At 40.1% G+C, this 13735-nt stretch overlaps 1 pseudogene across 1 annotated transcript; it reads right to left on the reverse strand.

The window, feature by feature from the left end:
* Positions 1-894: 894 nt before the first annotated feature.
* Positions 895-12698, reverse strand: LOC144369139 (mitoregulin-like; annotated as a pseudogene). The gene is made up of 4 exons (XR_013428591.1): positions 12516-12698; positions 9322-9395; positions 3226-3349; positions 895-1101 (listed from the first exon to the last, which is right to left on the reverse strand). The product of XR_013428591.1 is annotated as a mitoregulin-like (transcript).
* Positions 12699-13735: the final 1037 nt, after the last annotated feature.

Here is a 13735-nt window from a genome sequence, read left to right on the forward strand (position 1 = left end):
AGACTTTCTTAGAATATACATTATTATTTAGTATTGGTGGCATTTTTCCAGGAAAAGTTAAATAAAAACCTATGAATTAAAATGTATTAGCTCAGTGCAGTAGCACATGCCTGTAATTTCAGTGACTTGGGAGTCTGAGGCAGGTGGACTACAAGTTTGGGGCCAGCCTCAGCAACTTGGCAAGGTTCTAAGCAACTTAGCAAGGGGTCCTGTCTCAAAGTAAAAATAAAAAGGGGTGGGGACGTAGCTCAGTGGTAAAGCACTCCCAAGTTCAATCCCTGGTACCAAACCAAACAAAAAACAATAAAGATATTACTTGTACAATATTCTTGCATATTTTACTATTAATGAGTGTCACATTTTGAACAAAAGATCAAGATTTATATATTCAATAAAAATTTCTTTGAATCATTTCACTAGCAGAAAACTGTCTCAAATCCTTTACAAACCACACCTGCATGGCTGAGGCTGTAGCTCAGGGGTAGATCACCTGCCCGGCTAGGCCAGGTCTGATCCCTGCTCTGCATAAACAAACAAAACCCCACAACTTCACTTTTCTATCCCACCTGCCACTTATGTATGCACAGGCCTAGAATGGACGTGCGCCCCTTCAAGTCTAAGCCAACAGGAAGAAGTGTGATAGTGCTCCCCCTACCTCAGCTAGAACACTGCCTAACCCACCTGAATAACTTGGTACATATGACATTCAGAAACTAATTATAAAATTTTACCCCTTGTTAAGATTTATCAACACTAAAGCCACATCTTTAGAACAGGTAACGTTAATAATAGACTCTCACATAACTACTGCTTGTAAATCATAATCCCTTATTTAAACAGACTGAGCCTTTAGAAACATTCTCCTTACACTAGGTCCCCGTCTTCTCTACTTACCTTAAATGTAAGGTCCCCAACTTGCTGAGCAGTAAAATCTCCAATCTACTTGTTTGTTTAGGAGATTCATTTTCTTGTTCCTCTTCCTCTTCCTCTGCTGATTCTTCTTCTTCTCCACCACTTTCTTCCATTTCGTCATCATCTTCATCTTCTTCATCTTCCTCAGAAGAATCCTCATCTTCCTCTTTGTCAGTAAGCACATCAGTTCTACAAAAAGCATTTATGAGATCTCTTGAAAAAACATGCGAATACAAACCCAGTTGGAGCAGAACCTCTGTACCTTGAAGAACTGTTCCATTTTTGGAGCTGGCCAAAAAAAAAAAAAAAAAAGCAATGAAAGGAAAGTACAACTAATGGTTCCCACAACCGTGCTGAGCACACGTGACCTGAAGGACTGAGGGTGGACAAGGAACCGGCTGATATGAGCGAGGCCTGGGCTACAAGAGCACCCCACCCACGGCCTGGGTCCCCCATTCAGGAGTGCTCAGCTGCTTGAGCACTCTCACACAGTGCTTGAAACACAAGTGGGGGTTTTGATTCTGGCTCTCTCTCTTCCGTGGGTGACCTTCTTGTAAGCTCTCCCTTTCTCATAAATAAAGTTGAGATAACAACAGAACCTGACTCCTAAGGCTATCATGAGGATCAGGTGAGTGACAATCCGTAAAGTGTTTAGAACAATGTCTGCCTGCAGTGAGCTTCCCATCAGAGCCAGTTAGGATGAGGGCTGAGGCGGTGGCTCAGTGGTAGAGCTCTTGAATGTATACTGGAGTATCTGGATATACCTAGAGCCATTTATCTTCATCACTATTGTATTTCTTTCCTCTTAATCAGTGTTGCTAAGAATTTATCAGTTTGATTAATATTTACAGAAAAGTCAATGTTTGGCTTTGCTGATTGCACCACTGTTTATCTGTTGATGTCACTGTTTTCTGTTCCCATTGTATTTTTTCCTTTCCCTTGGGTTTACCTTATTCTTTTTCTGGCTTCTTAAGTTAACAGCTTCAATAATTGATTTTTGGTATCTTTTAAAATTATTCATTGAAGCTATGAATTCCTTTCTAAGCACTACTTTGGCTGCAACCCATGAGTTATACATACTTTTTAAAATATTTTTTTAGTTGTAGTTGGACATAATAAATAAAGGTATTATGTGGTGCTGAGGCTCAAACCCAGCGTCTCACACGTGCTAGGCAAGCACTCTATCGCTGAGCCACAACCCAGCCCCAGAGTCATACATTTTTATCATTTGAAATATTTTCCAATTTCCAGTGCAACACTTTCTTGAATTAATGCATCATACAGATAAAGTATGTAACTTAATTTGCAGACTTTTAATGATATCTAGTTATTTTTCTGTCACTGAGCTTTAATAAAATTCTAAGAGATCAAAAAATATATACAATTTCTATTCTTTGAAATTTATTGAAAATTGCTCTCTGGTCCTATATGGCTCATTTTGACTAATGTTATATTTTCATTTGAAAAGAATGCATATTATTTATTTGCACAGATTTTTATAGTTGTTTGTGGTGGAAAAGTTAAGTAAAATATCACTATTCTGACATTCTTAATGCTAGAATTCAGTGAAAATTCTAGAATCTTCGAGTCAATATTCTTAGCATTTTTCCCACAGTGTAAAAAGCTGGGGAACAGCATTTGAAGGGTCTAAATAATTGATATTTTATTGCTCCCTACAAATTGGGTTTGTTTATACCTACAAGTCTTTTGTAATTTGTAAGAGAGATTATTAACATTCTCTCCAGCAGAAAAACAATTATGTGTCTACTTCAAATTTTTAAAAAACATTTATAAGAAAGGGGACCCTGGCCTGGGGATGTGGCTCAAGCGGTATCGCGCTCGCCTAGCATGCGTTCGGCCCAGGTTCGATCCTCAGCACCACATACCAACAAAGATGTTGTGTCTGCCGAGAACTAAAAAATAAATATTATTAAAAAAAAAAAAAAAAAAAAAAAAAGACAGGGGACCCTGTCAGTAGACACTGCAAGTCATTTTCCTTACCCATCAACACTGACACTCAGGGCGTCATCCTAGTTATTTAACACTTGTTTACGTAGCTTCTCGCACCTCTGTTTTGCTTTCCCAACTACATCTTGAGTAATCTGAGGACAAAGACTAGGACGTGCACATCTTTACATCTCTCTTGGGATTTGACATGTCCTATCATGCACAATAACTGCTCATTATTCAGACCATTGTGGTCATTTCTTCATATCTATGCTGTTATAGCATATATTTATTTCAGAATCAAATGTAAAAATGATAGCAACATAATATCTGAAAGAAAGGAATGAAGGCAAGAAGATGGCATACTCAGTTCTATGTTCTCTGCTTGTGGTCACAGCAAGCGCCTGCAGCTGTTGAGTGAGCTTGTCCAGAAATTCTGCTCCTCCTCCTTTCTCTGATTATAGTTCCCGACGGGTGCAGACTCATCCGCCTAGGAGAGAATATTTCATTGAGAAATGAATTTTAGTTTCCTAATTACATTCATCTTAAAAAAATAACAATAAAAACCACAGTAAGTGCTGTAGGACAAAATAAAGACTAGTGTGAGATTATACTTACCTTAGGGAAATACATTAGAGTTACAAGAAATGTAGTTAAGTAATTGAGTTGGAATGCAAGCCAAATGAAAACACAAAACCACATGGTTTTGTTTTCGTTTTGTTTCTTGCTGAGCACTGCAGACACTCTAGAGTCAAGTAGGGGACAGGGTCTGACAGGATATTGGCTCCAGAGTCAGAAAGGAGAGGGCTGGTCCCAGGTTCTGCTGCTTACTGACAGAGACATTGTTTCTTCACCTTTGAAGGCTGTTTTCCCATCTGTGGGTTAACTAAGTTTTCAAACTCGGGGCGAGCCTGCCTCCTGCGTTGAAAAGTTCTGTGTTACTGCAGATATGCAGAAGAGATACTCAGATGCAGTAACAAGGATTCAGACACAGGCAGGGGACACTTTCAGGTGACTTCCACTTGCTCCATGAGCCTCTAGCCCTAGACACGTAGATGAAACTCAGGCCCATAGGAAAAAAAAAAAAACTCCTGAAGGGATGGCCAAGGGTAAAGCTGGCTCCTCCAATCTGGCAGTCATTGCTGTGAGAGCCACCACCGAGACCAGACTTCCTTCCACTCACCCGGGGCTAGACTCTACCCACAGTGGGATTAAAATCAAAATGGCTCCAAATTGCACCTCATCTAAATTATACAATGCACACATTTGAAAGGCAGTGTCTGGGTTTCTGGGTCCTTAATGCTGAAGAGCTCAGCAGGGCTGGAGGTTCTCTTCTGCTCTGAAGCACACCTGGGAGACCATGCCCCCACTCAGCACCTCTGGGTTGGGCTTTATTTCTAATGCAAACCCAGGAACTTACCGACTCCAATTCATTCCTCTTAGTGAAAATATTTATATAAAAAGTTTTTTTTCTAATATGATTCACATAATACTTACTTTTCTTAGCTTTTGAAGAACATTTTTATTCTCATCTATTGCCTATTTTAACTGGATACATCTAAATTTTTAAAAAAGAAAGAAAATATAACGATTTTTCTGTTGTCACAATTAGAAAGCTATTAAAAAAAATCATTCAATCACTAAGCAGGCAAGGCCATTGGCTACTGTTAAAAATAATGTTTAAAAATCCACATGTAAAAACCTTTGTACCCATTGCTTTAGATGATCCAAGGGGCGCTCCAAGGCCCTGGGCAGGAAAACCAGGCTCAGAAATGTCAGGGACCTGGGGCCTCAGTCTCCTGAGTCTAAAATGAGGAGGGGCTCTGGGTTCTAAGACGCCTCCCCAGCTCTACAGTTGCCAAGGCCAAGGAACTGGACATGAGACACAACTGACCCCCCCCACAGCTGTGTAAGTCTCCCAACAAGCCCGACTCCAGGCAGAGAAAGTAAGGTTCTAAAAAGAACCACAGTGGGTCCCTGGGAGGGCAGCAGGGAGGGCAGGTAGGCACCCGGACTCCGAGTGGGCATGCAGACTAGTGGCAGTGGCAGTGGCTGCCTTTTCCTGCCACTGCCACTGCCACTGCACACCCCTTTTGAACAGGCTCTCGGGACAGGTGCAATGCTTTGGGCTACAGAGACAGCTCATATAACTCAGTTTAAGTCTCAGACACCCAGAGAAGAGATACAAAAAATGACCAAAAATGGGGTACAACTGATGATAGCGGAGTTTTCCTTCTTTTTCTTAATACTAAGGATTGAATCCAGGAGCACTGAACCACAGAGCTACATCCCCAGCCCTTTTCTGCATTTTATTTAGAGACAGGGTGTCCCTGAGTTGCTTGGAGACTCACTAAGTTGCTCAGGCTGCCTCTGAACTCATGATCCTCCTGCCTCAGCCTCCTAAGACACTGAGATCACAGGTGCGTGCTGTGGCACCCAGAGGAGTTTTCAAAAATCAAATCTTTTTTTTAGTATTCGGAGCCCTGGCTTTTCTCTCACTCTCTGAAGAAAGTGACTTCTGTGTTATTGGAGCTGTTTTTCTCTTACAGATGTGAGTGAAATGACATAAAGTAACATAAAAGGGAAAAGGGGTAGGAGTCAAAAATCCTTTGTGAAATGGGCAGAAAAAGAGAAATGGCAACATGAAACTGGTTCACCCTGCCAGGTGCCTGCCCCAAACCCTCCTCTGGCTTCCTCTATCCTGTGACCTGCCCTCTGTTCTCAGCCTCCACTGCAGGTGGTGGGGGGACACCTGGGCTGGCCAACAGAACATAAAAGAGCATGCTCAGGATGCCCCCTGCCCCCAGCCTCTATAGCAAGGCATTAAGAAACCCCCTCCCCTTCCTGCTCTTAAATACTGCCCCCTAAGGACTTTGCAATTCTGAGGACAGACATCATCAACAAGCTGAGGCTGGCAGAAGAGACAGAATTTCACCAACTGCTGGTCTTGGGACATCAGGAGCCACTGACCCACCCGGGAGAATCCAGCAGCAGAGTTTTGTCAGATGAGATTTAGTAAAGCTGCTTATTTTGACAGATGTCCTGTTGAATGAAAGAACTCAGAAATCTCACTTGAGAGCCAGAGTGCAAAATGATTTTTTTATAATACACAATCCAAGAAAATAATTATAATTATCTCTTTCATATCTATAAAATTATCAAATCCTCAAACAGCCCAGATACTTAAGATTCCTGGTTCAGGATAAAAACTAAGCACACACCCATCTTCGCTGCCTCCTGAAACAGAACAAAAAATGACTAAAGTGTTTTCGAAGGTAATAACCCCAAACAGCAAAGAATGGGAAAGGATCATGGGCCAGCAAGAGAGGGCAACAAATTTCTGCTGCATGGAAAAAACAGAAGCATGTTCTTTTATCAAGTGACACTCTTATCAAGTGTCACACAGGCAGAAATCCTGAGCCTGTTAGCTCTCTTCTCTTATCTCACCTTCTGTTTTCCCACTGAACCAGAAGATTCTTCTTAAAATATAATAATAATAATAATAATAATAAAATGATTTGGGGAGAATCATAATTACAAAAGAACTTTCCAGCACACCTATTCCTGCACTGAAGGCTCCTCAGACTAAAGGCTGGTTCCTGACCCCATGATGAGCCCTGTCCACCTGCAAAGAACTTGATTTGCATTCAGCATATGGTGCTAACAGGAAAGACACCAAGATATGCCACAGTGGAAGAACCCGAGAAAGGGCTCTAGAATAATCAACCCAGGCTCACATTCTCAAATAAAAATGAATAGCAAAGGGCCACCAGACTAAATAAAGAAAACCATCAACATAAGGATAAAATGTAAAATTAATAAATAAATAAATAGGAATCCGAGCAACAAGGAAGCAAAGACAATTCAAAGAACAGAAGAAAACTTAAAAACAAACCTAAGCATGGAAGGAGAAAATCTGAAAGCAGAAATATGATAGTATAAAAAAAAAGACTGAAAACAAGAAAAAACACTAGCAAATGAACAACATGATCAGTAAAATAAAGCATTCATAGAAGTTATAAAAATTTTTGTTAGTGTTTTATTTGGAATGTCTGATGGAATTAATTGTGGCTGCTACACAAAATACTGTCAGTATTTGTTACCCAATCCTCAATTAGAATTCCATTTAGGAGGGAAAAAAAAAAAGTCAAGAGAAACTCCCAGGCATAAGAAAAAGACAAGCAACAAAAGTATTCATGAGAGGTTTAGAAACCTAGACAATCTATCCAAGATATTCAATACCCGACTCAAAGATGTTTCAGAAAAAATAAATAAATGGAAGTAAAGAAGTGATCTTTAGTAAAATAAAATTTCCCAGAACTCATGAGAAATATATGAGTTTTCAAAGTGAAACTATCCACTTGGTGCTAAACAGATAAAAACAATGCCAAAATATATTGTGCTAAAATTTCAAAACACCAAGGCTAAAAGTCAACAGGCTAATTATTAAGGAACGATAATTGGACTTACCAGCATCACTGCATGCAATGAAAACTCAACAATGCCTTCAAAAGTTTTAGTAGCAATTATTTTAAATTCTATAACCAGCTAACTATTAATCAAACATAAGGGCAAAATGACATTTTCAGACTTGCAAACATCAGTGTGAATTTTTAAGGGACTGTGAAGGGATCATTTTATTCACAAGCTAACTATGGCTTAAAAATACTTATTATTGCCAGGCAGAGTGTCACACATCTACAATCCCAGCAACTCTAGAGGCTGAGGAGGAGGATTGAAAGTCTGAGGCCAGCCAGGGCAACTTAACAAGACCTTGTCACAGAAGAAAAAAATAAAAAGGACGAGGGATGTGACCATGTGGCAAAGGGGCCTGGGTTCAATCTCTTCTCCCCATAAACACTTAATATTTTTTATTTTGAGAGAGAGAGGGGGGGGGAGAGGGAGAGAGAGAGAGAGAGAATGAATTTTTAATATTTATTTTTTAGTTTTTGGTGGACACAACATCTTTATTTTATTTTTATGTGGTGTTGAGTATCCAACCCAGCGCACCAGGCATGCCAGGCGAGCATGCTACCGCTTGAGCCACATCCCCAGCCCCAACGCTTAATATTTTTTAAAAGAAAATTCAAAACTTAGCTTTCCCCAGGGCTTCAAATATAGTCTGTATATATTATTTTGTTTTTAAATCTAGCAAAGCAAGCACGATTTCTTTTATTATTTTCTTCACTATTATTGATTAACTTAATTTGAAATAATTCCTTAAACAATCAATCCTGCCAATAAATGGTAAATTAAATTCCATTTGACATTTTAAAAATTATTTATATTTTACTTTGCCTTTAGGCATTTTGAATTGCTGGCTTAAGTAACACTTTTCCAAATACTTCTAATAAATAGTTTAAGTTAATAGAATGAATCTCATGCTCTTTTCTTTTCTTCCCCATGGTCTTATTACTTAAGTATTTACTATTTATCTCCTGGTGCCCCTTCTCATGTTCTTCTGAATGCTATAAACTCTTCAAATACCCCCAAATTTGCAGATTTACTTAATGATGTTCTGATGTTCTGAACTTAATGCAAAAGTGTTAGCAGTCTAGTTCAGTTTAGTTCGTTATGTCTATTTAATGTTAAAATTTCCCAGGGATTAAAACCAGAAACTACTTACTCATATAGAGAACACAGTATCTTTTCAAGAAAATTAAAGGTCATTATCCCAAGCAAAGACAAATTGCTTCTAGCAAGATTTCTGATCATTTCTGGGCTACATGAGCCAAGGGCCTAGGGTGATTCTGCGTGAGACACCACAGTGCATTCTGAGCAGATTTTAGTTGCTGCACAATAGCAACAAGCCCACAACTACTAGGTGTAGCTGGTTCCTTCTAGACCTTCATGACATCACCCTGCAATCCTTCCATTTGGTTGTAATGGACTAAACCCTGCACCTCTGAGGTTCTCAAGTGCTCTCCCTTGCTTCAGGAATTCTGCATTTCTTAGCCACCTTAAAACATTTTCATAGGCTCCCAACTTTAGTGTCTTAAAGCCAAGTAATGCTAGATGCATTAACTAACTGCTGTGAGACTTGATTTTCTTATTTATGTTAATAAGTACCTTATGGTATTATTGAAAAAATTTAAGAAAAAGTTTGAGGAGTACAGACTATAACGCCCGGCACATACAGGGTATAAAATAAATGAAGGGTGCTTCTTTTTAATATTTACTATTCTTTATTTGATCTTATCACTTCAAATTAAGACCAGGTAGATTTAGATAATGATAGGAAATATTTAAAAGTACATTTTAGAAAATCTTATTCACTGTTACCTCAATATTATCTACCATTATTATTTTGTCTTTCGGGTGAAACATAGATAAATAAAAAGAAAAAGCAAGAAAGGAAGGGAAAGAGGGCAAGAAAGTCTCAAACAACTTCTGTGCCTTAAATCAAACTCATTGAGATATAAGCTTAGTCCCGAGAAAACCCAATAATTGAGCATACTTTACCTTTGGTAAATATCTCGACTTTTATTAGGTTCTAGAGCTTCTTTCAATCAGCTCTCAGAAAGCAGACTATCAACCTACGGCAAACGGAGACAGTTTAAAACATCATATTAAGTTATGATTCTTACATTTCAGTTATGTCTATTTACTTTTCTCCCCTTATGAAATAAACACTTTTAGGCATACAATAAAGTCAAAAGAATTTTATACCAAATACCTATATGCCACTACCTCGATTCTACTGTTCACATTTTACCCTACTTATTTAATCTATCTATCCATCAACCCACTTTATTTTTATGCATTTCGAAGTCAACCGCAGTCACCAATACACTGCCCCCTAAATAATGTGCTATAGGTACCACTAAGAGAGCTGAATATTTGATGCAAAACATACAAAGACATGCACAAACCTAAAAGGTATATCTGCTGCATTTTGACAAACATGTGTGTTTATAACTGAAACCTCATAGAAGAACTCCAATGTCCTTTCTAGTAAATTCCATCCCATTCCTCCTGAGACAAACTTGTCTTGATTTTTTCACACCCTAAATTTTGCCTGCTCTTGAACTTTTACATAAATGAACTTGTACAGTATGAACTCTTGTCTACATGAACCATGTAATGTTATGCTTCCACACTGTTGTATCATAAGTTTATTCCTTATTACCAAATAGTATTCATTGCATCGAATGTTACATGACTTTGTCTTGACTTCCTGTGTTACTAAAGACTACTTGCATCTTTGTCAATGTACCCTCCAAAAAGGCACATCTTTCTTTGGTTTCTTTTCTTGCAGATTATGTGCAAAAGATAAAGTAGATAAAAAAGTAAATTCCACTAGCTTCTTCTCTGTCCTTATTATTTGGCATCCACCTGAGTTATTTACAAAAATCATACACTCAGTAACCCAAATAGGAAGCTGATTCCTTGTCCCATGGATACCATGCTGGAAATTTATTCCACTTTCTTTTTTTTTTTTTTTTTTGAGAGAGAGAGAGAGAAAAAAAATTTTTTTAATATTTATTTTTTACTTTTCGGTGGACACAACATCTTTATTTTATTTTTATGTGGTGCTGAGGATCGAACCCAGGTGAGCACATTAGCGCTTGAGCCACATCCCCAGCCCCGTCCGTCCACTTTCTTTTCAGGTCTCTTTTGTGGATACAAGAAAGAATGAGCTAATACTATTAAAACATCCTTTCCAGATATTCAAGGTATCAAGTGGTTCCTGAATCAATTTGTCCCCAAGTTGAATAATTTTGTAATCATCTTTTATTTTTGCTTTACTAACTGCTTTTATAGTTTACTTTTGAAAAATTTCCTGGTTCTCTTAATGTCCTACTAAATTTAAAATTAAGTGCAGAACCACAGTAAATTACCAGTAAGTAAGTCAATACTCCATCAAGTTTTATTTTTCATTTCTACCAGGAGACAATTTTGCTTTTGCTGTACCACTGTGATTCCAATACAAAGTCACTTAAATATTTATGTGCCAAATTCTTTGGTACATTTTAAAATTTATTTTTTAAAATTCTTTTTAGGTACCAGGGATTGAACTCAGGGGCACATGACCCCAGCCCTATTTTGTATTTTATTTAGAGACAGTCTCACTGAGTTGTACAGCACCTCATTTTTGCTGAGGCTGGCTTTGAATTCACCATACTCCTGCTTCAGCCTCCAGAGATGCTGGGATTACAGGCCTGCATCACCGTGCCTGGCTTATTTTTAACTGATATAAAATAATTTTATTTAGAGTAAAAATCTTGGCAATAGATCCTTTTTACAAAATAAAATTTGCAAACTGATAAAGAATCTTAAAAAAAAAATGAACCTATTAATTGCTATTTACTTTTTTTTCTCGAAAGGTAATAGACCTGGGATGAAATGGCACACACCTATAATCCAAGCTACTATGGAGGCTAAGGCAGGAGGATCACAAGTTCAAGGCCAGCCTCAACAATTTAGCCAGACTCTGTGTCACAATAAAAAATAAAAAGGGCTAGGGATGTGGCTCAGTGGTGGAGCACTTACATTCCTAGCATGCACAAGGCCCCAGACTTATCCCCAGTACCACAAAAACAAATAAATAATAAAAGAGCTGGGATGTGGCTCAGTGATAGGGCACACCTGGGTTCAATCTCAGTACTGGAAAAAAAAAAAAGGCATAGGCATTCGGTGTACTTAAAAATGAGAAAAAAACACTACTCCCAGCATTCCACCACAGAGATACCATTTCAGCATGTTTTCTTTTATATCGTTTTCATGTACTATATATAGAAAAACGTCATTAAGATACCTTTTATTCCGTTTTGTTTTTGTTAACTTGCCATTTGATCACAAATATTTTCCCTAACACATTAACATTTAACAAAAGTTTAGTAATAGTAGTATTATATCCCATCAAAAGTTATTCATTCCCCTATTACTTCTCATTAAAGTGTATCATTTTTTCTATTAAGCAACAATGAGCAAAGTACTTTTACTATCTATCAATCTCTGTCCCAACGTTTCATTATTACATAGGGCAGGTTTCTGGAACTCCACTACCCAGCCTGGGCGCATGCACATGGGCTACACCTCCTCGCAGTGCTTTCCAGAAAGCTGAACCTGACACCCTGGAGCAGCAAGTCTAGGTGCCAGGCAGGTCACGCCTCCCCAAAAACTGAGAGTGGTCATTTTCACAGTCTTTGGGAGAGTTCATCTCCTTTGCCACTGGTTTAGCTTTGAAGTTAACTTTCATGCTGACATCACTTGTGTGTCCTCTAGTTAACGTCCCTGCTCGCCCTCCAGGTCCTGCAGTCCTGACACAGTAGGACTCTTCCTGAGGCTTGGGCCCCAAGAGCGGTGGCTCCAGGGACAGGGACCCCGGAAAGCGCGGAGCGGGCGCGGGTAGGGCAGCTCCAGCGAGGCCCTGGGCTGCAGACCCTGCGGCTGGGGCCGTCAGGGCAGGGGACGCGGTCTGTCGTGGACGGTCGGGAGGTTCCGTGGCTGGCCCGGCCGGGCGCAGCGCGGGCTGGAGCGGGGTTTCGCGCGGGGTTTAGCGCGGGCTGGAGCGGGGTTTGGCGCGGGGAGGTCGCGGGTGCGGAGCGTTTGGGTCGGACGCCGGCTCCCAGGGACTGGGGTCGCTGGGAGGAAAGCGCCGTGGCGCCCCGCGCCCCCTCGCCCACCCCGGGGTGTGCCCGGCCCCACCGTACCTGCTGCTTCAGGCCAGGTCCAGCTTCTTCTGCGTCGTCGCCAGCTTGTCCTGCAGCCTCTGCTTCCTCCAGGCCTCCTTAGCCGGTTCGCCTGCCAGCCGACGAGCACTCCGGAGGCGAAACCACCAGCACCGACACCTGCAGCGTCCTCTCCGACAAGTCCGCCATCGCGGCCGCCCAGCGTGCACCGCGGCCTACGGCGCTGCGCGAGGGTCAAGCAACGCCGCCTTCACAGCGGGCACAGGGCGAAGAGCCAGCGGAGCAGTGGCTTGCGCAGGGCGTCCTGCTGGGTGTGTCAGCAACAGGTTGGCCTTCTCCAGAGACCTTCCCAGTGCTTGGAGAGCCCCTCTGCACCCCTCTAGGCCCTCCACAGTGTCCCATCTATCATTAATCAGATGTTTCCCTGCACTATTAGCTGACATTGGTGTCTTGCTAAGTGTAAGCTCAGCACCTCTTTATTTTTGCTCAGCAATAGAATTTGAACCACGTGTGCAACTTAAAATCCTCTGGTAACTCGTTTTTTTCAAAAATAAGTACAAGCAGATAAAATTGTTTTTAATAATATATCTTATCATTTCAACATCACTTTGGAAATTATTTAAGAGATTTCTGGGTTTTGTATTGTCTTTGAAACTTGGTGTATATCTTTACAATTAACATCAATCATACTTTTTAAACACCGAGTTTTCAGTGGAGATATTTGATCTGTATCTAATTTTATAAAATTTACAGTTGAAAAAGAAGTCTCATTTACTTACACAAATTTTTTTTTTTCCTGAAACTGAGTTTACTATGGGTTTTTAAGTTAAATTGATCATTAGCTTTCTTTAAATTGAAAATGAAGTTCTTAGGGCTGGGGCTGGGGCTGGGGCCCAGTGGAAGCGCTCTTGCCCAGCATGTGTGAGGCACAGGGTTTGATTCTAAGCACTGCATAAAAAAATAAATAAAATAAAGGTCTGTCAACAACTAAAAAAAAAATTTAAAAAGAAAATGAAGTTCTTTTGTCACACTAGCCATGCTATGCCAGAGCTAACAGGAGACAGAATTTTTGAGATGAGGGGCACACACACTTCTAATGATACAGGTCACTGTGATCCCGCATGTGTCCCACTTCCTGGTGTTCAGGCACTTAAGTGTGCAGATCCAGAGACTTGCTTCTAACTAATAGAATAAAGCAAAGGTGATACGGTGTCACCTGTGATTGCTTTATGTTACATTGA

The sequence above is a fragment of the Ictidomys tridecemlineatus genome, chromosome 12, assembly GCF_052094955.1.
Source record: "Ictidomys tridecemlineatus isolate mIctTri1 chromosome 12, mIctTri1.hap1, whole genome shotgun sequence".
In the NCBI taxonomy this organism is placed as follows: Eukaryota; Metazoa; Chordata; class Mammalia; order Rodentia; family Sciuridae; genus Ictidomys; species Ictidomys tridecemlineatus.